Source organism: Lissotriton vulgaris, chromosome 10 (assembly GCF_964263255.1).
Source record: "Lissotriton vulgaris chromosome 10, aLisVul1.2, whole genome shotgun sequence".
Taxonomy (NCBI): Eukaryota; Metazoa; Chordata; class Amphibia; order Caudata; family Salamandridae; genus Lissotriton; species Lissotriton vulgaris.
In genome coordinates, this window is record NC_141698.1 from 452,242,407 (window position 1) to 452,269,174 (window position 26,768).

Genomic DNA, 26,768 nt, shown 5'->3' on the forward strand with positions numbered 1-26,768 from the left:
TGTTATATGAGCTTGTATAGCGCACAGCTGCCCCAGCCAAGGGGCGTCCCGGCGCTTGCTGTATGAGGAGTGGACAGATGGTAGGATCGGGGAGGTAGGAAGGGAGAGAGAAAGTTTAGCAGAAGAGGTGTGTTTTTATTGCTTTCCTAAAGGTCTGCAGATCTTGTATCCCTCTGATCGGATCCGGGAGGTCATTCCAGAGTTTGGCGGCCAAGTATTTGAAGGAACGGCCACCCATCCTGGATAGTTTAATACGGGGTACCGTTGTGAGATTTTGTCCTTCTGAGCGTAGGGTACGTCGAGGGACGTATGTTGACAAGAGTGGGCAGAGCATGGGGGGGGGGAAGCCATCTTTAGGATTTTAAATGCTAAGCATAGCGTTTTGAAATGAATCCTTTTCTCCATTGGGAGCCAGTGGAGTTTGGTAAGAACATTAGCTACGGACGCCTGGCGGGGGATTCCTACCAGCGCCCTAGCGGCGGCGTTCTGGACTCGCTGGATATGTTGGTCCCAGAGCCCTGAGTCTCCACCGAGGGCATCAGTTGTTACGAGCCTAGAGAGGCTCACAGCCCACCTTGTTGGTGAAGAGCTCAGCGAGGCTCCAAGGGGCAAGTCCTTTGTTTAGAGCCCAGCGAGGCTCTTGAGAGCCACATTCATTTGTTCGAGAGCCCTGGAAGAGGCTTGTGAGGGCCATTCTGTTTATCCAGAGCCTGTGAGGCTCCTACGTTGTGGTTGGCCCTCCTTGTTGCTTTTGATTGCCATTCTGTTTGTTTAGAGCTCAGCGAGGCTCTTGGGGTCACGAGTGCTGTGGCCCCAGTGATGTTCTTGAGCCCACGAGGCTTCAACGTTGGCCCAATCAGTGTTTACAGCTGCCCAGCACTTAGTGGGCAGTTGCCACGTTTAGGTTTGTGTTCTTGGCTGCCTGCGCAGCCTGCCCTGACATTTTGGACTAAGGGCATTTGAGCCCTTGAGAGGCCAGTTGGCCTAGGGACAGTTCTGGTGTTTGTGTCTATGTGCACCTTACGCAATTTGTGATTTACTTGCCTAATGTGATTTCTGTGCAATTGTTATTACCTGCACCTCTGAATGTTTTAATGCAACATGTGTTTTGCTTCTTTCCCTTGGATATGTGTTTGATGCTTAGGTGATTGTTTTTCCTTCCTAGGTCCTGCTAGTAAGGTCCTAGGTCCCTGCGTGATTTCCCTAAGGTGGTTAGGGTGGCGTAGGAGGTACTTACCCTTTACCAGTAATTACTGGTGTTGTGCTACATGTACTATTTTGATGCTACAGTTATTATAGGTTCTATGTGCTAGTGTTATACCTACAAGTATTATTACTCCTAAAAGTGCTAATTACAACAGGTGCTAGTTCTAAAAGTGCATACCCCTGACAGTGGTCCAGGTGGACCTGTCCTGTACATCAGTGGTTCCCAAACTTTTTTGACCTGTGGCTCCCCTGACCTAATCGGCAGTTGGCCGTGGCTCCCCACCATTTTTTTACCGGTGGGTGGGTGGGTGGTGTGTACCTCCTGTTATCTTCCTTAAAGTATATGGGACGCAATGAAGGTATTATATTGGTTGGAATGCTTGAATTATTACTCTCATCCACTGGCTGCATCCCAATCCATCGTTTTTTTCCCCAACAGAGTACCTGGTCCCAAACCCTTATTTATGCCAGCTGCTGCTTTCAGTACCTTTTGGTACTGAGACCCGCTCTGAGAAAATGGAACATTGAGTTTGGTCTGTCGTAATCAGTATCCCCAGCCTTATTTTTACCCTATAAAGGTCTGTCCTTCCTTCTGTGTGCCCATCTATATCCAAACATATTCAACCATTTGCACACCTATCCACCATATATCCTTCCGTCCATCATTTCACTCATCCATCCCTCCATCCACCCTTTCACTCATCCATCCATCATTCATCTACCCACCCTTTCACCCCATCCATCTGTACAATCATCCATGCATCCACTCTTCCACCCAGCCATCCATTCACTTACTCATCCATTCACCCAGTCATTTATCCTTCCACCCTTTCAGTCATTCATCCTCCCTTTCTCTTTCCATCCCCCTTTCACTTGTCCATCCATCTACCCACCCATTTACTCATCCATTCATGAATCCATCCATTGATCCTATTACTCATCCATTCTTTCACTCATCCAACCATCCGTTCACTCATCCAGCCATCCGTTCTCTCATCCATCCACCCTTTTACTTCACTCATCTATCCATCCTTTTGTCCATCTACCCCCTTTCACTAACTCATCAATCCTTACATCCTTCCTTTCACTCATCCATCCATTCACCATTTCACTTATCAATTCATCCATCCACCCATTCACTTGCCCATCATCTACCCTTTCATTCATCCACCCATCCATCCTTTCACACACCCATCCACCAATTCACTCGCCCATCAGCTGCCCTTTCACTCATCCATCCATCCTTTCACACACCCATCCACACTTTTACCCATCCATCTACCCTTCCACCCATAGATCTACCCTTCCACCCATACATCCATCTATTTACATTTTCTCTCATCCATACTACCATTCATTCACTCATCCGCCCATCCTTTCTTTCATTATCTATCCATTCCCCCTTTCATTCATGCATTCATCCTTTCAGTAATCCATCCAGCCATTCAGACATTCCTTCACTTATTTACTCACCCACCTTTTCACATTATGAGCTGAGCCTTTGTTTGCAGAGTGGCAGGCAGAAGAGTCCCATCAAGAATTAACTAAAGCAAGGGGTGGGCTGGTGGAGAGTTCACTATGCCCCTGCACATAGGCAGACTGAAAACGTAGAAGTCATGCATGATGCACAGTGCCAGGATGTGAGTTTACTGTAACATGGTGTTGTTTCCAGGGCTTAAAGTGGTGTAAAAAAACTGGGGGGGTCTCTTCAAAGGGGTGTTTGACGTAATTAAGAGCGCAGCTTAAAACACCTAGGCTAAAAATATGCGCTTAGCATAGTGTTCTGCCTCACTGGTATTATGTTGTCTTTGTCATTGCATCCAGATATATAATACAGCAAGTATCATTACACCCCAACAAGCCAGGACTATTGGCTTTGTCATTGGTTGCTAGTTCCTTAAAAAAAAAAAAAAGGAGCAACCATGGCTTTGTTGAATACAATATTGAAAATACTTCAGTTCTAAAATGACAGGACGGTGTTCTTTTAAACTTATTTTACAGGCTTCTTTGAATAAAGTGTTTTCTAACGTTGCAGCATGGGCATTTTACTTTTTATCGTACAGAATGCCCTTCTGTACTCTGAGGCAGGAGAGGCCGCCACATGGTGTCACACCCCCAGACTGCCCCATTGTCATTCAGTAAGTGGCAATCAGCGGCATACTGACTGACAATGGGCGGGAGGGGCTGCTCGTGCTCCTGGAGGAGTGCGAGGCGCCTCCAGCAGCAGGGGTGAGGCCTCTCACAGGGGAGCAGCGCTGCTCCCTGTGATGGCCAAAATTACAGATAGTGTGCGCGGCGCCCCTGGCACCTCATTACGGCGCACCGGGGCGCCGCGGCGCACAGTTTGGGAACCACAGCTGTACATAATCCCCTGTAAATTCTGCACGTGCCTGTTGGCACATTGTAAAGTGTGTTTTCATCTAATGTGTTTTGCTATACTACAAAGGCTATTTTTGATATAACCTTGTGTGGAGTTTCCTTTGTGGTGGGCCTTGAGTGTTGTTGCTGGGTGCGCGCGCAAACGCTTTACACATCGCCTCCGAGATTAGCCTTGCTGCTCGCGTCACGTTACCTAGAGGGTGAGCAGGGGTTATCTTGGTGTGTAACTCCCCTGCCCTGACTTGGGAATGGTGATCTCTGACTGACTTTGGCGCGAGCCCTGGCCAGCCAGGGGTCCAGTTTCTAACACATACACGATACTACAGACTTCCTAATCAGAATAAACAACACCACCTTTGATCCAAACATGGCAATAACTTTATGTACCATTGATGTATGCGCTCTCTATACATCCATTCCACACAACAAAGGCATAGAAGCCATTGAATCCATTTTAATCAACCACAACATCAGACAAGACTTAAAGGTTTTTCTTTTAGAGCTACTCCAGTACACTTTGTACCACAGTTATTTTGAATGGAACAATGATTTCTTCCTACAACTTGCTGTAACATCTATGGGCAATTGTGCGGCTCCCAGCTATGCAAATTTGTTTATGCATCGTTTGAAACTGGATAACATCCTAACCAACCCGAGATGGAACGAGAACATTTTGAGATTCTGGCGTTACATAGATTACATTTTCCTTGTATGGAAAGGACCTCCGGATGAGATTGAGGACTTTATTACATTTATCAACAACATAGATGATCACATACAATTTACACACTCTGTTAGCACAGAAAGCATCGCGTTTCACACTCTGTTAGCACAGAAAGCATCGCGTTTCTGGATGTATTAGTAACATGTGTAAACAACAAAATTGAAACAAACGTATACACAAAAAGTACTGACAGAAATAATTCTTCGACAGTTGTCACCCAATGTCCCTGAAAAGACATCTACCATCTTCCCAACTACTAAGAATGAAGAGAGTTTCCTCAGCAGCCAAAACGCACACCGAGAACCAGATAAAAATGCTTACAATATTAAAAGACAGAAAATACCCAGAAACAGTTTTGACCAGTGGGAAGGAAAGGGCAGTAGCCATTAATCGATCAGAGTTACTAAGACCAAAACAAAGGGAGAAAACCAACAACAGACCAGTATTTGTATTCAAATTTTCAACCAGGAGCTATCTGGTGAAAAGGATTATTTTGAAAAATTGGCCTATGATAGAGAACGAACAAGATTTCAACGGAATTTTCAATTTCAAACCGCTATTTGCAAACCAACGTTCAAGGAACCTTAAAGATTTACTTGAGACTAAACCAACACGCAAGAACATTACATACAGTGGAACTAAACCATGCTTAAATTGCAGTCATATCAATAATATCATCCAGGGTAACACCATAAACCATCCCACCACTGGAAAACCATTACATTGTTTACCAACGCAACTTGCAATATAAAAAAATTGGTGTACTTGCTTAAATGTCCTTGCGGTCTTCCTTACGTTGGAAAAATAGAGAGAAAAATGAAAGTACGGATGACGGAACATAAAGGCACCATTAGAAACAAAGTAATGAAGGCGCCAGTAGCTGCACATTTCTCTATGTATAACCACAATATTAGTCAATTAAGATTTTTGATCTTGAAGGTTGTCCCTGTAAAACCAGGTACTGCTAACAGGAAACAAGCACTGGCGTTGCCAATAGGTCTCGCAGTAGGAAAGTTGGAGCTATTGGTTTTGTAAATGACATTTTATATTTATGTTTTGTGATTTACAATGCCAATACTTTTAACTTTAGCAAATGTGACACTTTTAGCATTTGTAATGCCACATGTTTTGTATTGACGTGACTTAGATGTATTGATATTACAAATAACAATGGCTTTTAATTTTTTTAATTATTGAAGGGTGTTTGTTTTATTGCCCATCCTGCTATGATGTTTGTTTCATTGCCCACCCTGCTCCCTAATAAACAGCCTTTTTACACCCTTCTAGAAAGGGAGAAAGTAAACTGAGCTGGGCGGGAGAGAGAGATAGGGAAGGAGTGCAAGAGAGAAGTATAATGAAGTGCAAGGGTGATGAGGAAAGGTGATGAGTGCAAAAAAGTATGAGCGTGACACGAAGATATAAAAGTCGAGAGGGTGTGTTAGTGAGAGATAAAAACGGGAGGAAGGGAGTCTGGAGACAGATGCGGGCAGCATGGAAGACGGGGAATGCAGTGAAGCAGAGAGGATAGAGAGCAAGGCAGAGAGGAAGGCACAGTGATGGAGAATCGGAGAGCATGGAAGTGAGGAGTGTGGGCGGAGAGAAGAGGAGAGAAGTAGAGAGAGAGATAGAGAAAGCAAAGGAGACAGAGAGAGAGGGAGAGCGAAAGGAGGAGAGAGGGAGAGAGAACGAAAAAAGTGGAGCGAGGGAGAGAGGAGAGAAGGGGGAAAAGGATGGATGGGAGAAAGAGAGAAAGAAGGAGAGAAGAGAAGAGAAGAGGATGAGAGAGAAGTGCAGAGAGGGAGACAGGAGAGAAGGGGATAGAGGGAAGGGATAGAGGGAAGGAGAGAGAGAGAGAAAGAGAGAGAGAGTGAATAGGAGAGAGGAGAGAGGGAGAGGGAGATAAGGAGAACAGTGAAGAGAAGGATACACCCTGAGTTAGAAGGTGAGGGGAGGGGTGCTACAGAAAGAAGTCTTCCAAGTTCTGTTCATATTAGAGGTCCTACTGGGACATGCCAAGAACATAGCAGTAGGACTATTTTTTTGTAGCGACGGTGGGACACCGTGAATTGACTTGACAGGACTCACCAACATACAAAACACATGGCAATGTGTCACTAGGAGGAAATTAAATGCAGCTTTGACACATTATCATTTGTGTTACTGAAACTGCTTTCTGGTCCGGATTCCATACCAATCCCGCACCGCTACATAAGGATATGTATCACCTTTTGTGTGTTTCACTTTCACCAAAAATGCCAAATATTTTCCAGGGCAGTCGTTGACTATTCAGGGCTCTCCTGGTAAACCCGGGACGTTTGCAGCGCTATATAATCCCTGTTCATTCATTGTCCAGGCTCTTACCACCAATTATTGTTGGTGTCACTTGTTCCCACAACTAACATCTCGTCACAAACCTTACGCATTCTTTGGTTTGTATTTTGGAGTGAGACGAGACTCCGGGGTATAAACTATATGTTGTGATCATTTTTGGGAGCCAACAAAGGGCAGTATTGTTTAATTAAATGTCAACGCGAAATGTCGAAACAGGTTCAGATTATCAAGATTAAGAACAGTGGTACAGATTGTTAGGTTTTGGGGCCACGAGTTTTGAGGGGCTAGCGCTGTACCTGCAGTTTAAGATCCTATTGTAGGCGTTACGTGCATTCCACTCAGCATTTGGCCTTATAATCTTTATGGCATTGCAGCCCGGGGTACCGAGAAAAGGTAAACAGTCACACCTACCCCACAGCCGCGCTTTCCTCTGCGGTGTCAGTGACAAAGGCACAGCCGGGGGAGACACATATGCAAGAGGAGAGGCAGGGGGTGCCCAGTCCCGCGAGCCCCCACCTCTATCCCCTCTCAGAGAAAGCTTTGTAAACACAAAGTACTGTGTGATATGCAGAGCCCCCCAGGGCGCAAACAAAGAGGCAGAAGGGGGGCATTTGAAGCGATAAAGGGATAAATGTTCATGGAGAGGCAGGATGAAGCGGAGGGAAAAGTTTGAAATGTTAAGAGGATTAAAAGGGGCCTCCTCTCTCTCATCCGAGCCCCACCTCCCCTCCAGAGAAAACAAACCTTCAAAAGAGCTCTATGCCTGCTCGGCGGACCTCTTAAAATGGGCGGGAAACCTGGCCAGATAAAGGAAAGCACACACAGATGAGATATTAGGGGGGGGGGCAAGAGAGGGAAGCTGAGGAAAAAACAGGAGAGGGAGGGTGAACAAATGGCTCAGATATATTACAGAAAAGCTTGAGATGGTGAGAAAAGAGGCAGACCAGTAAGTGTGTGAGAGCCCGGGCTCACGTATGCCAGAAATCGGGGGGAAAAAGGGGTCACTCCAAGCAGGGGCAAGGATGGAAAATTTGTAAAAAAATAATAATAATAAAAAAAAAAATGGGAGATGGTGCTAAGGAGCACACGTATGACAGTTACTAGAAAAAATGGAAAAGGCTGAGAATCAAATAGTTCTGAGCTCAGAAAGAAGATAGAAAATGGGAAGGGGGGAGAACTAGATACGAGAGAAAATGTTGAGAAAAGAGAGGGGACCAACAGATACAGAAAGAAAGTTACAGTGATTTGAACCTTTTTCTAGCGCACACCACACTTCAGTTCACTCGTGGCGCTTTATTTGCAGACTTCATTATCTTAATCGAGGGTCCAATTTTTAACGACCGCAAAATGATAAAAGATGTAATCTATCATTTTACGAGGGCAGGCACTTAGTCCGTTGAGCTACCTCAAACGAAAATGTTTTGCAAGCGTGGGCGAAGGTTATTATTTTTTTTTATTATACCAGCGTGCCACAAAACAACAAGTTAAACAAAACACAAACTGACAACTAAACATGGTAGTCAAATGTGTGCAATAAAAAATAGCAATTTTAAAAATGAACCATGGCTTATTGCTATAAAAGAACATAGTATGGGTTACCTGCAGGCAGGTGCACTTAGAACGGATATAGAACATTTTTGGTTTTAATGCAATCACAAACAAGTTGTGAATGAAAGAAGGGACAGAGAGGAGGAAAGGTGGGAGAGAACACGGCCTGGGGGAAGCTGGCTGGGGAGGGGGAGGAGAAATCCAAGTAAGGCTGTGTGCGGGGAGAGAGAGGGGAGGTGCTGGAGCTGGGGAAAAGATGGCCGTGAAAGTTTATGACCCAAAAGCGCGTGCCTGTGGCCATGTGAACTCGAAAAAAACTGCACCAAAAAACCCTTGGTTTGACGAGTATTTTTTGACGAGTATTTTGAGCACTTGAATTCTCTCCATTTTCCATTCCTTCGGAATGGAAAAGGCAAGACCTAAAAACTGCTACAACGTGAAATGCACTGGATCAAGAGATTGAACTTCTTGTACCCCAAAGGGTCTTAATGAACGCATTGAATACCGTTGCTTCCTATAACAACATGTATACCATTGTAGTATGCTTATAGGAGTATTTATGTTTCTTTGTTGAATAATTATCATGTACATATAACCCTCGGGGTTTGCTATTTTTCAACACATTAGACAATATGTCACTTTTTATACTTTCCACCTTTTTCACATCAGTTAGACACACACCTCTCTTATACCTTTTTTATATAATTTACGCACATTTTCACCGACATTCATTCGTATTATTGGAGAAGATTAGGCTTTTAACCACTCTAAGATGGCCGCCACGATAATAGTCCATCTTCAGTTTCCATGAGAAACTCCAACACTTAACGCGTTCGCACAGACATCACTCGGAACCGACTAGGATTTCAGAGAAGCCGGTAATTGAGTTACGGGTGAAATCCATCAACGGAAAAGAGCCCGACTACAGTCGCACACGCGTTAAGACCCCACGAGCACCGTTTGTTGTGCATTTGAATGTACGCGGTACTTAAAACACTTATAGAGTCATACTTCCTCGGCTAATATCACGCCCTATGAAATTAATATAGAGCACCAGTGTACTGCATGAAATCTTTGCCGAATAGAGTTTGGAGTGGCGTTCACCGTGCGGTTTCTTTAATTTTCTCACGTCCGATAACACAGAGCACCTTAATGCGCACTCTGGAATCAGTTTATTAACTTAGCCGATTTCATGGTTTACCTTCCAGCGAGAGCACTAGTTACCATAATTAATTACAGCGCGAGATGTAACACACCAACTCAAGTTGTTTCAACCACAACACCATTTAACTTGCACCAGCATCTGAATGTATTTTTTAACACCATTGTTTTCACCAACATAAACTTGTGCCAGAATGTGGGAGCATATGCAGTCCTGGATTACAACCATATGCTTTTTTATTTATAGATTAAATACATTTCCCCTGAAGAAGGGCTCAGTCCCGAAACGCATAGGGATTCACAGTTCTGAATGGATTTTAATGTATGAATTGTGATTTCACAAGCAATGTAAGCGGTATCACCCGCAGTGAACAGGATCATTGTGAAGTAACAATGAAAACAATGAAGTGAAAAAATAAATACAAGAATTTACAAGTCACGATTGGTTTGCTCCATTTATTGGAAATAATTTGGTTTAGTTGAAGAAATATAAAGAAGTCTATGTCTAAAAAAGGAGCACTGGATGGGCACACTGTCATTAAATTAACAGTGCATACCTCATTGGGACCTAACTGGTAAGCCCACTCTGCAGCATAGAGAGGGGGGACAGACCTAATTCAGCAAAAATGCAACCATTGCTCGAGCTATCAGGTCTGGTCTCCAACTGAAGAACAATGGTAATTGGAATGTTAGTCAAGTGGCAAGTTGGCCCATCTGGCATGGGCGCCACTTCTGCATAATCCTGAAGAACCAACTTAGGTCCAGTTTTCACGCTTGGTGTCCCTCAGGTGATTCAAGTTCCAATCTGCCACTGAATTCTGCGTGCCTGAAAGGGGAAGGTCTATGACAAAAACTGATTTTGGAGGTAGTAGTGACAGAATGTGGCAGTAGTGAGAGAAGTATTTCGCGATCTCCACAAGGAGAATATGGTTCATGTGCCTTCCAAGCAATTGCATATTGGACTGCAGACAAGGTGCCCCTCTTTAGCAGAATTCAACAATGAGCCTGTTAGGGGTAAAAAGCTGATCACATAGGAACCGGCAAACCGCTCTAGACAGTTCATGTGCAGGTAGAGTTCTGCCCTGGACCAACGACCAACTGTTATGTTGCAGCAACAAGGGCCCCAACCCCAAAGGCTGCCATCTGATTCCACCACCATGTCCGGAACAAAAACTGCCTTTTTATTCCAGACATCCATGTGGTCGAGCCAACATTGCAGTCTGTGATATACTTCTTAAGGGGGGAGGGCAGTCTGATCTGAATAAGAGAGGCCTCTGCATAAACAAGCAATCTTCAGATGCTACAGAGCACGATGATGCAGGGGCCCAGGTAAACAAAATTGGATAGATGATGCCAATAGGCCAACTAGTCTTGAGAACCAGCCAAGTGTGAGTGTTGTCGGTGCCAGAGTCTTTTTTTATTGCTCTTAACCTTTGTGCCAGAAGAGCAAAACTGGCTGAGACAGAATCCATGCCGAAACTTAGAAAGGTAATTTGTTGTGCTGGAAACGGTCAAACTTGTCGTGGTTAATGACAAACCCTAGAAGCGCGCTGCACACAGCTTGTGTCTGCCCTCAAAGAAAAATCACCTAAATTGGTGGCGGCGCGGGCTGGAAGGTGCTCACTAGTCTGGGACAACGAGGGAAAGGGACGCAACCACCGACAAAGGTCCGCGTGGTAAGAAGAGCGAACTAATGCTACAAATTGAAACACTTGACAAGAAATAACCTTCACAATAATAAAAATGTTCTAAAAGGAGAAATAATGAGTAGAATACTGAACATCACAGCTGAGCAGCAAAGTAGAGATGGAGTTCAGCTGGTTTATAGATTAATATGAGTGCTGATTGGTTACTGGACATTGTACTATGACATATGTATATAATGGAGTTCTGGGATTTGTAGTGTTTCCTTCTGCATCAGTTTGTTTACGTGGCTGCTGTTTAAAATAAAGCAAAAAGGAGAATGCATAATCTGAAGTCTCCAGTCCTGATATAGAATTGAAACAAATTGAGATATGCTGAGTTTGGATCGATTCAGACTTCTACCATGGGTTTCAGTCTTGCACACTTCTTTTTTTTTTTTTTACCAGTGACTCTTTGTTCTTCTATTACAGTTCACAGCTCATTCATATTATGGTGGGTGAAGTTATCCTAGTTTCTTTAGCTGGTGCAATGTGTCACATGATCTGTGCATGACAACATATGGCAACACATGCACCCACACATCCTAATGCTATGCACTGCTTTAGGAGAGGGCTTTAATAAAGAGCAGGGCTGCGACATGCACAGATGCTGGCTCTCTACAATTCTCAAACGCAGTGTCTGTCTCCTTATTGGCAGCTGGCACAGAGGTGCCCATCGCCCAAGTTGGAGCTGGCTTTAGGCGAGTGTGAGCTGGACCCAGGCCTATAGTGTCAGTCGTCAGAGGGGTGAAAACATCTGTGTACATAAAAGTTCTGCACACAGCAACACCCTTCTCCATTGTCTCCAGGGATTTAGTTGAAAGTGCTTCTAATGTTTTTTTACTGTTCTGGAGTTACATTTTTTGCACCCATTCAGCCCCCTATCCTACCCTCTGATCTACCTCTCACCCCCGCCACCACACATCAACAACTATTCCCCTCTAATCAACTTGGAACCAGCCTGTTGGGGCTAAGGTGATTCGGATGAGCTGTGAGAGGTGTGGAAATGTGTGATTAGAGGCAAGTCACCACTTTGATGTAGCCAGCCAGTAAATGGCTTGTGAAAAGGGACTGCTATCTCATTTTATTCAGTAGCAGTCAGGGTAGCACATTTCTTTCCACGTTGTGTTATAAGCCTGGGTTAGGCCCAAGTAACGAAGCTACACATTTTCTTACATTGCCCTAATTTTGCACAATAACCTTTCTGCTGTGATCATCATAACATCATAATAAACTTAATTCGGTTTTAAATAAAACAATAAAAGTTGCACAACACTAATACAATTTAAAACAAATCCGTGCTTGATCAATAGAAGAGCGCCATAATTACAGTAGAGAATAATAAATAGTTAAAAAAAGGCCAGAAGAAAACATACATTATTGATCCATATTGTTCCTGTAATTAACAGAAGCTTTTAAAAAACCCAGTATAAAAGGTAAACGGTCTTCTTTCAATAATTGCAAATACTTCATTGCGGGCCGAGCCTATTTAAAATCCATTCTTTTTAAAATTGGGACCAGGAATTGTTTTTGAGGGAAAGCATAAGTTACATAAAAACATAAAATGCAGCTTATCCTGCGGAGACTGATTGTCGCAGTCGCAGGACGCTGCCACCATGCCTCTAGTAACACATTTGGGTCTGGCAAGTAGGAGGTGAAAAAGGTTCAACCGAAACCTTGTTAATAAAAATTTATCATGCGTAGGCAGAGACCCCATAAGGTACTGCTCTGTCCTAGGGGTTGTTTTAAGCATAATGTGTGTTCGCGCACTAGATTTCTCAACCTCTTTGGCTTCCCTCTACATATTCCTCTCTAATAAAAAGGCTGCCTTAATTGCTTCCACAGCCTTCTTTACAATGGAGTCAGGATTAATAAATAAATCCCCCCAACCCAGCCTTTCTAGACTTCTCTTCACAAAATTCAGCCACGGGATAGTGCTGAATTATCAAGAGCCATACAATCTCTTAAGATCAAATGGGTGAGAGAGAGATCTGTATTCAGCCAACTTTTTAACCAGCAGGAGTGGACGCAAAGATAGTTTATCATTTAAGTAAGAAACCCCTAATTCCCCATGAGCCACCATATTGGAAGTGCCCCGGGGAACACATAATAAGCGCTTCAGAAAATCATTTTCCCATATTTGAAGGGTCTGTCCAGCGTTATAGCCCAATAGTTCGCTGCCATACGAGGCTATGGACAGACTTTTTGCCTTGTACACTTGCAACATAGCCCCTGTAGGCTTCTTCCCTATCTTAGAAGCAAAATTAAAGATTGCCGAGTTCGCCCTCACCATGTTCCCTTTTGTTTTCTGCAATAGTTGGCCCCAATTCCTCTTATCGTTAAAAAGGACCCCTAGATATGAGAACACGTTGGTACATGGTATTTTTGTGTCTCCCACTCAAATTTGATCATTCTGCTTAACCCTCTGCCCCACCAGCATGACATACGATTTAGATTTATTAATCAGCAAATCCCTGTCTAAGATAAAGCTTGCAAAAGCAAATAAAAGTGTTTGTAGCCCATTTTCAGTCCTGGATATGAGAACGGCGTCGTCCACACAAAGCAGGACAGGAATTCAGCGCCGTCCTACACTCTGGTAATCTGCACCAGTAGCCCTTAAAACCTTATTCAGGTCATTAATATAAAAATTAAATAAGATGGGGGCCAATATACAACCTTGCCGGACACCCTTTTTAATGTTAAAATCCCTTGTGACCCGCAAACCCTGGGAAAACCTAACATTGGCTTTGGTGGACTTGTGCATGTCCTCCAGGAAGTTAACAATACCATTATCCACTCCCATAGCCCTCATGGACTACCATAGCATCCTCCTGTTAACACAGTTGAAGGCCGATGACAGATCCATGAAGGCCCGATGGATGGTCCCAGAGCGTGCAACAGTATGCTCAATATCGAGAACAAATTGAGACATTGAGTTATAGTGGACCGACCACGCACAAAACAGTATTGAACTTCCGACAAGATCATATGTTCCTCAGCCCACTATGTCAGTCTCTGAAGAAGTCAAGTCAAGTCAAATAATTTATATAGCGCGCTACATACCCAGAGGGTCTCAAGGCGCTTGAAGAAGGGTGGGGAATTACATGTCGAAAATCCAGGTTTTAATTTGCTTTCTGAATGCAAGGTGGTTCTGAGTGAGGCGAAGGTGAATGGGAAGTGAGTTCCAGGTTTTAGCCGCCAGGTAGGAGAAGGATCTTCCTCCCATGGTGGTTTTGTTGATTCGAGGTACAGCAGCAAGGGCTTGGTTGGAAGAGCGTAGCTGGCGGGAGGGGGTGTAGAAGGAAAGTCGTGTGTTGAGGCATTCGGGTCCAAGTTCGTAAAGTGCTTTGTGTGCGTGGGTTAGGAGGCGGAATGTTATCCTCTTATTGACTGGGAGCCAGTGGAGGTTTTTCAGGTGACCAGAAATGTGGTCTTTACGCGGGATGTCTAGTATGAGTCTGGCTGATGCGTTCTGGATGCGTTGGAGTTTTTTCTGAAGTTTTGCGGTGGTACCGGTGTATAGGGTGTTTCCGTAGTCCAGGCGGCTTGTAACCAGAGCGGGGGTGACCGTTTTTCTAGTTTCGGTGGGGGTCCAGCGAAATGTTTTTTTGAGCACGCGAAGAATGTTGAAGCAAGATGATGAAACGGCGTTGACTTGTCTGGTCATCGAGAGTGAGGAGTCCAGGATGACGCCCAGGTTCCGTGCGTGGTCCGTCGGGATGGGTGCTTTTCCAAGGGCCTCTGGCCACCAAGAGTCGTCCCAGGCGGAGGGGGAGGTACCTAAGATAAGGACTTCTGTTTTGTCTGAATTCAGTTTCAGGCGGCTGTGCTTCATCCACTCGGCTACTTCTTTCATTCCTTCATGAAGGTTGCTTTTGGCGGTGTTAGGGTCTTTGGTGAGTGAGAGGATCAGTTGAGTGTCATCAGCGTAGGAGATGATGTTGAGGTTGTGTTGGCGTGCGATGGCTGCGAGGGGGCTCATGTATACGTTGAAGAGGGTGGGGCTGAGTGAAGATCCTTGTGGCACGCCGCAAATGACTTCAGTGGCCTCTGACTTGAATGGTGGGAGGCGGACTCTCTGGGTTCTGCCGGCAAGGAACGAGGTGATCCATTCCAGTGCTTTTCCTTGGATTCCGATGTTACTGAGGCGTTGTAACAGGGTGCTATGACAGACTGTGTCGAAGGCTGCTGAGGTCGAGGAGGGTGAGGGCGACTGTGTCTCCATTGTCCAGTAGAGTTCGAATGTCGTCTGTTGCTGCGATGAGTTCGGTCTCAGTGCTGTGTTTGGCTCGGAAGCCGGACTGTGAGGAGTCGAGGGATTTGTTGGTTTCGAGGAAGGCGGCGAGCTGGTTGTTGACAGCTTTCTCGATGACTTTGGCCGGGAATGAAAGGAGCGAGATGGGGCGGTAGTTTTTGAGTTCGGTGGGGTCAGCTGTGGGTTTTTTCAGAAGGGCGCTGAGTTCGGCGTGTTTCCAGATATCCGGGAAGTTGGCGGAGTTGAGGGAGCAGTTTATGACGTCTCGGAGGTGTAGTGCTATGATGGAGTCTGCTTTGTTAAAGATGTGGTGAGGGCATGGGTCTGTTGGGGATCCTGAGTGGATGGAGTTCATCAGGCGGATGGTGTCCTCAGTAGAGATTGGGTTCCAGTCATTAAGGATGTTCAAGGGGGCTGAAGGTACGACAGATGGTTGGGTGGGTTGGTCTCCGGGTTGGTTGTCGAAGCTGTTGTGGATGTCAGCGATTTTGTTGTGGAAGATCGAAGCTAGGGAGTCGCAAAGGGTTTGAGAGGGAGTGATGTCGTTGGAGTTGGCAGTAGGGTTGGTAAACTCTTTGACGATGTTGAATAATTCCTTGCTGTTGTGGGCGTTGTTGTCAAGTCGGTCTTTGAATGCGGCTTTCTTGGCAGTCCGGATCAGTTGGTGGTGTATGCGGGTGGCGTTTTTAAAGGCGTCCCTGGTGCTGGTGTTTGGGTCTTTTCTCCAGGCCTTCTCAAGGGAGCGACAGAGTTTCTTGGATTTCTTAAGATCATCGTTGAACCAGGGGGCATTTTTGCTGCCTAGTCATGGCTTAATGATTCCTCCAACCCGGACATAGTGGCTGCCATTCCCACTGACTACACCATCCATCGACAGGATAGAGACAAGGGCAGGGGAGGTGGAGTTGCCCTGGTTGTGAAGAATTCTCTCCCGTGCACGGTCACGCACACACATACCATCGAAGGGGCTGATTCATTAGCCTTCACCATCTCCTTATCGCCGCAACAAGCACTGAAGGGTATGATTGTTTACAGACCCCCGGGCCCTGTGGGCTCCTTTCTCGAGGACCTTCAACAGGCCATGTCGGTCCTTGCCCTGAGATCGGAGCAATGCTTACTGGCGGGAGATTTCAACTTTCATATGGACGACCACAATGACCAAAATGCCATCAAATTGTTGGATATTACATCTACCCTGGGTCTTTCCCCTTATCTTTTTGGTCCAACCCACGATAAAGGCCACACACTTGATCAGGTTTTTTCCACCATACCTATCATGAATGTTACACTTTTGCCAATCGTTTGGTCCGACCATCTTCTGGCCCACTTCGAAATACATTCTATCTCGGCCTCCCCTGCTTGCACCACGAGACAGCAGGGCAGCAGCTATAGGACACTTCACCGGGTGACCTCAGATATGCTCACACATGCTCTGATTGATCACCCTGTGGTCTGCACTGGGGATCTGGAGAAAGATCTGGAGAGCTTGCAATCCTGGCTTCTTGCCAGACTCAATGAGTTCGCTCCCCTCCAGCCACCCAGGACCGTTGCTCGACGGGCTTCTGCCCCCTGGTTCACGGAGGAACTAGCCCTTGCCCGTAGGCAATGCAAAGTGGTAGAGCGTGCGTGGAGAGCCCAGTATGAGCCCGAGGCTAAACAACGATATAAAACAACGATGAAGGCATACCATGAACTTGTCCTTCAGAGCAAGAAACGGTATCTCGCCAAAAGGATTGACGATGCTGCCAACTCCTGTAAGGAGATCTTCTCAATCGTGCGTGAATTCACTAGCCCCCGGTCTATCTCTACTCAGAGTGCCCCGACAGAGACCTGGACCAACACTATTGCCAATTTTTTTACCACCAAAATTAGGCAAATCCAGGCCTCTTTCCCGCAGAGAGACCCAGATAATGTGTCTGTGAGGCCGATTGAGGCAGCGTCTCTGTCTCCCTCGGGCCCAGTTCTGCTCGATTTTCCTCCTCTCTCGGCTGTTACATCTTTAACCCTGATGAGGAACCTCAAGTCGGGTTCACCATTAGATCCTTGCCCGGCAAAATTTCTGGCCAGAGTGGCAGATGCCATAAACCCAATAGCCAATCCCATCCTTAATCTATCTTTGAGCGAGGGCTTTCTGCCTCTGACCTGGAAGCAAGCCATGGTCATTCCTCTGATCAAGAAACCCAATCTTGACCCAGAGGCACCCTCCAACTACAGACCAATCTCGCTCCTCCCAGCACTGACCAAGATCTTGGAAAAACACGTGCATGGCGTGCTTTCCAACTTTTTGGAGTCTAATGATCTGCTCCATGAATCCCAATCGGGATTCCGCTCCAACTTAAGCACCGAGACGGCGCTCTTGGAAGTCTCGGAGATCATCAGAGAGGTGCTGGATATGGGAGGCAGGGTGTTGTTAGTTATGCTAGACCTGTCGGCGGCGTTTGACACCGTCCCCCATGAGGATCTCCTCACTAGGCTCCATGACATCGGGCTAGGGGGGACGGTGCTCAATTGGTTTTCTTCCTTTTTGGCCAACCGCCGCCAGACGGTCTGGGTTCCACCCGGATCCGCCGAGATGCCGCCACTGGGAGTCGGAGTGCCTCAGGGCTCTATCCTGAGCCCCACTCTTTTCAACATCTTGATGACCCCTCTGGCGACATTGGCGGAGTCCTATGGGGCCCGGATCGTCTCTTATGCTGACGACACTCAGCTCCTCTTCACCTGTCGCAAGGGTGAAGAGTTTGATGGCGAAGGGATTCGCGAGTGCCTTGGGGCTGTTTTTAGCTGGTTTTCACAAAACAGCCTCAAGTGCAACTCGGATAAGTCCGAAATACTATTCTTCGGATGCCCTTCTGAACCAGATTGGCGAGGATGGTGGCCTGCTGACAAGTTCCCTCCCACACAGTCCTCTAAGTGGGCCAAGAACCTGGGAGTCAAAATTGATAACGAGCTGTCGCTCAAATCCCAGGTTTCTACCCTTACGGGAACCTGTTTTGGGATCCTCAGAATGTTGCGCAAGTTTTTCCCCCTACTCTCGGAGCAACATCGGAGGATCACTGTTCAGGCCCTCATAGGGTCCAGATTGGACTATGCCAATGTTCTATATCTGGGCCTGCCTGAATATCTCCTCCAACGCCTGCAGATCACCCAGAACGCTGCTGCGCGTGCCATTTTTGGCCTTCACCGTCGCACTAGTGCCTCTAATCTTCTTGCATCCCTCCACTGGCTCCCGGTGCGGAAGAGGATACTGTTTAAGACCATGACTCTTGCCCACAAGGCCTTATATGGCACTGGCGCCAAGTATCTTCAGAGGAGGCTTGACTTTTATCGACCGGCACGCTCCCTCAGGTCAGAAACCTTGGCCTTGGCTCGGGTTCCACGCATTAAAAAGGCTCGGCTAGGCGGCCGGTCTTTCAGCTTCCTTGCTCCTAAGCTTTGGAACTCGCTGCCGCTGTCCCTGCGAAACACCTCTAATCTGCTTGTCTTCAGGAAAGACCTGAAAACTTGGTTGTTTGCTGGATAATTCTCCCCTCTGGGGCCCCTTTTTCTGTTATTGTTATGTTTCTTGCTCTTTTTCATGGTCTGGAGCTCAAAGCGCCGGGACACTCCTTTGGAGTAGCCGTTGCGCTATAAAAGTCCCATTTTAACATTTTAACATAGTTTGATTTGACGTTTTTTCAAAGGTGCTAGGTTGTCGGCGCTGTTGGTTAGCCATTGAGTGAGGTTAATGGCTGCTTGGTTGGGGTTCGAAGAGTGGGCAGGGGGATTTTGAAGAAGCGATGAGGAGATCTGGTCGATGGTGATTTTGTTCCAATTTCTTCGCAGAGTAGGTTGAGGATGGTTGTGGGTTGTGGTCTTTTTGTAGACAAAGTGAACGCAGCTGTGGTCTGTCCAATGGAGAACTGTGGTGTGACTGAAGGAGATATGTTTGCTGGAAGTGAAGATAGGGTTGAGTGTGTGACCTGCGTAGTAAGTGGGGGTATTAACAAGTTGTTTGAGTCCGAGGTTGGCGAGATTGTCCAGAAGGGTGGTGGTGTTGCTGTCGTTGCTCTTTTCCAGGTGAAAATTGAGGTCTCCCAATAGAATGTAGTTCTCGGAGGGGAGGGCGTGTGGGGTGATAAAGTCGGTGATGTCTTCACTGAATTGTGTGCGGGGTCCTGGTGGCCTGTAGAGGAGGGTGCCTCTGAGTGTGGTCTTGGGGTCGGTGTGGATCTGGAAGTGAAGGTGTTGGGCGCTAGCGAGGTTGACGTCTGAGCTGGCTGAGATACGGATGGAATTCTTATGGACGATAGTGATGCCTCCTCCTGTTTGGTGGGTGTGGTCTTTTCGGATGATCTTGTAGCCTTCCGGGATGGCAATGGTGATGTCTGGGGCTGAGGAGGCGTTCATCCATGTTTCTGTTAGGAAGGCGATGTCCGGAGAGATGGTGTCTAGTAGATTCCAAAGGTCGATGGCGCGTCTGTGGACCGAGCGGGTGTTGAGCAGGATGCATTTTAGGTGGTTGGTGTCAGATCTCTGTTTGGTGTTAGTGGATGAAGAGTTGGTCTTGGTGCCGTCATACTTGCAGGAGTTGCATGTGAAGGGTCCATGGTTGTGTCCAGGAGCGGCTTGGGCGCAGTTGGGGAGTCGACCGGGGTTTAGGGCTAAGAGGGTGGAGGCGTCGTATGTAATGCGGGTGGGGTGGGTGGGACGGGGGCCAGGGGGTCTGGCGCTAGGCGCGGGCTTGGCGCGGACGGGCGTAGACGGGCTTACCTTTGGCGCACCTTCGGCGCGGCCGAAGCGCGTGGACGCTGCACGTAAGTCCATCTGTCCATAAATGGATAGTGGGGGGGGCAGAGCGTGGGAGGGTCAGCTGGGAGGCGGGGAGGAGACACGGGGACAGGTAAACACCAACAACAACAGCAAAATGGCGGTAGGGTAGCGCGATCCAAAGCAGGGGCACAGTCGACCTTCAAATTGCCTAAATACAGTACACGCGCTATTGAATAAATAATAAATAATGTTACCACTATGCAGGAGCACTGAGCACAAATTAATAAATTAATTAATCAGATGAAACGATACCAGGCGCTATACAGGAGCACTGAGCACAAGCGATACCAGGCGCGATGCAGGAGCACTGAGCACAAACGATACCAGGCGCTATGGAGCTGCACTTTCTCTGGACAGGCAGGGCTTGAAGAGGAGCGAGTGGGAGCGACCGCTGAGTGCGAGAACCAAACGGTCACAGAGGCAGGGGGGGACGGGGACTGCAGAGGAACTATTGTAGTTGTTGCCCATGACTCAGGACAGTGCTGTGCTGCCGCATTGAATACCTGTTCTAATAACGGGGCCGAAAAGGAAGTGTCTGATTTAAAAAGATCTGGGGGGATCCCATCCGGCCCAGGTGCTTTACCCACCGTTAATCCCATTATACCTTCCAGGATTTCCCCCATCTCAAATTTTATTACTGCCTCATATGTGTCATGATGCTCCCTATCACTATGTCCATTCCTGATATCGAACATAGATTCAAAGTGTAATATCCACTCCTCCTCGGTTATGTAGGATTCAAGGCCCTCCCCCCATCCTGCGTAAACAGAGGCCTTTTCACAACACCCCAAAACTTCGAGCTATTTCTAAGGGCTAGATTCTAGCAATTCCCTCCATGCTTCTTCTTTTAGTGTTTCCTTTCTAATGGTGAGGGCCGCCTTATACCCCCTACAACAGTTAAGAACATCCGTTTTATTTCTGTTTTTTTTTACAAGGCCTCCCTCAACGTTTTTGCAGCTTTGGAGCAGTGGGGGTCAAATCATCTAGGTCTGACCTAACATTTCCTTTCGCTAGGGTAGATAGAAGCATGGACACCTAAGTGAAATGATGTGGTAGGCATTTAAATTATCTATTGGCATAGATCGCTCCTTTAAAACAGATGGACAATTCATTGCTACATACAGATTGAACCACATTGTAAAATATTTCTGGAGTAACTGGGGACCATTTTAATATACGCCTACCATCAACTAAGCGTAGTACACCCTTATTCATTCCTCTATACCCTTATCTGACAGTAAACCTGACAGGTACAGTGTTAGGGGATTATGGTCACTGAATTCACTCCATGAGATTTTAAAATTCCTCACAGAAGACTGTAAAGAGGGTGAAATTAAGATATAATCTATAAAAGATCCCTTTTCCTGGCTCTTAAATGTAGGGACAGTATATTTAGGGCAAGGGGCAGCTAGAGACAATGTGGCCGTCAGATCTAGTTTATTCATCATATCGTTTAGCATCTCACCTTGAGCCGAATGCTCAAAGTGAAACCCGTGTATTCGTGGGCAACCTAATTCCGACAAACAGGCCGTGAGAGGGTCAACACATGGGTGTACATTAAAATCACCGGCTACCAGGAGGCTATGGAGACTAGCACTCAAAGATTGTTTTATAGCATCTCCCAGTGCAGATAGATTACTACACTCTGTTGAGGGCAAAAAAGAATTATAAAAATTAACAATACCCCACCTCATACCTTCCTTACAGGCCATTATCACCTGAATATCAGGATGAGAGATAGGCATCGGCTGTAATTTACAGTTAATCACCACAGAAATATAAGTAGCCAAACCGCCTTTGTGTCTCCCACTCCTGGAGGGTCTAGCTGGAACAAAGAAAACCTTATAGCCATCCAGGAGTAGGTCATCATCTAGAGACCACGTCTCCTGTAGGCAGATTACCTGAAATTGTTTAATAAAAGCTACCCATCTGGGATCCTGTAGTTTCACTGGTAGCCCGCTATATTCCATGATATGAAGTTGTTGGGGAGGTCCCTTGTTGGTCTTAAGGTTACATCACCTTGATCCTGGGTTAATATCACCTGATCTGGCCCTATTAAGTTATGACCCCCCAGTCAATCACATTCTTCCATGCCGGATAGGGTATCAAACCTATTCTGTAGAACTATACTGCAAGTAGTGTCAACCGTCCTATCCACGGGTATCAGTGGATAGGCCTGAGGAATAGAATGGAGACTGGGATATGGTCTTACACGGCCACCCCTTACTATTAAATCCTCCCTGCCATCCATTGGCAACTCTCTACTAATGGGAGGCATATAGAAAAACCCAGGGGTAGTATCTTGATGACAGAGTCCACCAGCGGGGTCAAACTGATATCCCTAACAAGTAGCCTACCGGCTATATGGCGATTATCAAAGTTTATAATAATACAGTCACCCATCCCTTGTTTACGTGAGCCCCCTATCCAATTAACCCTGCGTACCATAAGTATGTTATTAAGTATACGCAGGCCAGTCGTGGTATTTTGTGTGAACCAGTGATTTATTTTATTCAGAAGCTGGTCATAGTCTTCCCTCTTCCCTGATGGTAAAGCATGGACATTTTGCAGAATCACTACATACCGGGTTAATTCTGGAGGAAGGTCAATAGTAGGGAGAGCTACCACATGCAGGGACTTATCTTCTTTTTTCTGATCTCTCTGCATGGTAGGGGGCCGTGTTGGTGTAGATGGAAAATGTCTAGAAGCAACAGGGTCGATACAAACAGACTTTTGGTTATTAGTGCCATTCACTACAGGAGCACTACTAATAGCAGGTGGCCTAGCAACAAAATGTCCTCCATCCCTATCATGTCCTGCTCTTCCCCCTTCCATAGAAACTGGAACTGCAGGCATGGTCGAAGGTGCCCTTAAGTTCATTGGGTGGCAGATACCACCATCTTCTCTAGACTAAACAACATGTTCTCAACAGAGCTTATTTTCTGCATGATGGGATCTATAATTATTGTATGTAACATAGATTCTAACTTGCCCCAAAAATCACCCTCTGATCTAGTTCCCAATCCTGGTCCATCCTTATCTTGATGTATAGTGGGATTATTACCCTCAAGACTAATAGTTAATGAAGGCTCTACATCCTTAGTTCTCTTTGTAGGTTTTGTCACAGGTTTCTTTATTTTCGATGCACCACGAGTTTTCCTTACTACCTCAGGTGGATTATTTGCGTGATTAGTTTTCCTCGTAGCTTTCTGCCCTTTGGTTCTCACTTTATTTTTATTTGGGCTAAAATTCTGCTCTACAAGCACGGGTGAAACAGAAATTCCAATGGAGGATTGGCTTCGCTGATCTTGCTCCAAAGCCTGATTTAAGGCTGGAGAGACTGCGGGAAACACAGGGGTAAGAGCTACTAGAGGCTCCAAGGATAACCTACGTTCTGTCATCAGGATTTCATTGTTGAGAACGGATTCAGCCCTCGTTAAAAAGGCATCTAGCGTTCCCACCATGCTTTTCCCTGGTATAATTTTACGCCTACTCATTCTTAACCAAGGAAATAGCTTTCAGTAATTCCTCCCTGCAGTTTTAACAATGGCAATTACAATATGATCAACAAGTGCATTAAGAGAGTATTGTTAATGCGTAAGTCTGTATATACTGCAATGATATAACATTTCTCCTGACTACAATTTATGCTATAAACAAATTATTAACATCCAGCACTTCTTCAAGACAGTCAAGCACATTAAAATTCTCTAATGCCTATAACTAGCAAAAGTACATACTAGCTACGACCTCAAAGTCAGTTCTTCAGGGATTGTAATTAATCAGCCACTGCCAGGAGCATATCCTAAAAAAATAGAACCTATTCACACTGAGCCGATACCGGGTAATTTCCAGAATTGCCAGTACCTCCACTAGAGTCCTTCCTACTGCAGGTAGCTCCCAGGAGCTGGCTTCAGTCACACCTCTCTGGATAATAACAGCCTAGTTCCACATCTGCGCCCGAAAGAATCCTTTGCTTCACACCTACACAAGGTACACACAGAATGGGGTTTGCATAGTAGGAGTACGCCTGCTTATTGCCTTGTTTATATGCCTGCATATATACACTATTTTAGCACCATGGTAGAACTATATTTTCTATTTACTCTTAAGGTGCTGGTAATCACTTTCATCTGCTTCTGTCTACTGATTATTGCAGCACATGTATTCTATACATGAGTAACATTGGTTCCATAAATTTATTGAAAACGCCCCACTGTGTATTCTCTATATATTTCTCTGAGCACAAGTAAGCTTGAGTGGCTGAGCGAAAAGGTTCTGATCTGTTACCACGATCCATGAGGTGTCAGGTTGCTACAGATGCTAAGTCATTGGTTACCAGAAGCTATTGACTCCCTGGTTAAGTTGGGAAGGCTTATGGTGGCACTGAGAGCTAGCTGGTCTCAAGGCCAATATATCCTGCGGGGGTGCTCGGAATCAGTCTAGACATCTCACTCCAAGTTTATGTTGGCCAACAAGTGTGCAGGTCCTATAGATGAGTAGGGACTATATGACAATTGGGTGCTAAAGGAGCAAGGGCCAGCTCTGGCCCACTACACTAATGATGAAGTGGTTGATTCCAACACACCCATCGCCATTGCTTGAGGTGTACAATGCCTTGCGCATCCTATTTTATACAAGAAAAGTGAAAGGAAGACCAAGGAATCATGCACTCCAGTCCACAGCCATCTTCCTGAGTACAACAGTGAGCCTGAAACTGAGGGACACGTGAGCAATATGCACTGATGTACTCAGTCCACCATGGGGCAACACCAGATGATGATCCACACCCTGTGAGCAGACGTGTACTAAGGGCCTGGTAGTTGCCCAACTACGCCGGTTTCTTGCCAGCACAGGCTTCCTCCCAGAGACACGTCATCACCCACACCCACATCTTGTGCCATAATTTGACACAGCACATTCCAAGCTGCTACTCCAGAACACCACTATGAAATGGAGCCGAATTGGTGGTGGTGGATGATCATCACCCCACCCACCCAGGTGCTCTCACGGCTTATCGCTCACAGAACCACAATAAGCCCTTTTCACTACGACAATGAGTAACATTAAGTCAGAAAGGACGGACAAAGCTCTTCCCTCCCAGCAAGTTGTGCCACTTGGTGCTCTAGCCCCAATTCTCCGGAATTGTAACAAACCATTACACCCAATGGGCGATGTCGCAAACTTTCTTCCAGTGACTTAGCATCTGTAGCACCCCTTGCCACACCCGGGTGGCACGCATTATGAACTATTTTAAAGCCACTGAAGTAACAGATTTGTTAATCAAAGAAATAATTTCTGCTCCACTACGCCGGAGAGGAAATCCTCAAACTCTTCTGAAATCTACCCAAAATAAGTAATAAAAAAATTGACACTGCAGTTCCTGCGTTGAACTTATACTTTGAATGCAGATTTTGAGCGCCTCACACTCCACCAGACTCGCCAATGAGCAGGTAAATCCATTGACATATTCTATGCGTGACCGCACAAATGTGCTAGTACATGCACAGATGATGATCCTTAGAAATAAGTGTGAGCACAGCTCATCCAAGGCTGTAGGTTGTCTGCCCTTGAGTGTCACATACTGTGGAAACCTGGAATGTCCCTTCAGACCTTAACACTTGCTTCTCACACAAATGTTTGAATGACCAAGCAGAGCAGATGGAACTAGCACTTGGCAACCTCACAACAAAGCACAATGTCAGACACAAGCAGATCACATTTGTATCCGTGAATGCCGTCACGAAGAACCCGGATATATTTACAGCAACAAGGGGCCCCAATTAAGTCAACAAGGAACATCGGGGAACTAACTTTTTTCAAACAGCGGTCCCATGCATTCATTAATTAAAGAAACAATAAATATAGACAGAATCAGTTCTACATTCCGAGTGACATGTCCAGCCGGACAGAGGTCTTCAAGTTTACTCAATAAACAGTTCAATTCAAACAGGATACCTTCAACTGATCACCAGTGTGGTACACAAGCCTGTGCCCAACACTAGCGGATCCGTTAGTGTTGGGCACAGGCTTGTCACTCGGAATGTAGAACTGATTCTGTCTATATTTATTGTTTCTTTAATTAATGAATGCATGGGACCTCTGTTGTTTGAAAAAAAAAGAACGAAGAACCCGGAGCCATGAACGCACCAGAGGGGCAGTTGGCAGCGAGCAGACAAGGGAAGCACAAGTGTGGTTACTGTGGTTTCTCAACTCCTCTACTGCTAGACAGCCCAGCTTCCCAACCACTTCTGGAAAGTCTGCTGGGACGGCCACCGCGTACCAGCCACACACACCATGAACGGGGGGGGGGGGGGGTTTGGGGGGGAGCGTGGCATCAAGGTGTCGGCTCCATTTTTTAGACCAAAGAAGCAACAAAATCAATGTGAAATGTATGATCACCTCACACAAAAATGGCTCTTCCCCGACTGGAGACGGAATTCTAAGCTACATCTTCTCCAGTGACTGATTTGGGTTGATTCAGCAAATAGACCAGAGACTAGACATCAGGGGTGCCAAAACCCCAGTATTCCAATCTGAATTTAGAAGTTTTCTTGGGGTAGCAACATATCGCAGATGATTTATCGCCAAACTAGCTACCATTGCTGGGCTGATGCCCAACCTTACAAAATCATCACTGCTGTTGATCTAGAGACCGGTGGAAAAGACAGCA

General features: G+C 46.0%; 1 protein-coding gene across 4 annotated transcripts in view; it reads left to right on the top strand.

Annotated features, from left to right (window-relative positions):
• The window catches only part of LOC147685394 (uncharacterized), a 374,955-nt gene that overhangs the window by 46,964 nt on the left and 301,223 nt on the right, over positions 1 to 26,768 (top strand). Inside the window, exon 1 of one of the 4 annotated variants that reach the window (XM_086941309.1) lies at positions 9,058 to 9,165. The exons of the other annotated variants lie outside the window; for them this stretch is intronic. The gene's annotated coding sequence lies outside the window, so the exon portion shown is untranslated. Of the gene's footprint in view, positions 1 to 9,057; positions 9,166 to 26,768 lie in introns of those variants that run through there. 4 annotated transcript variants of the gene reach the window in all.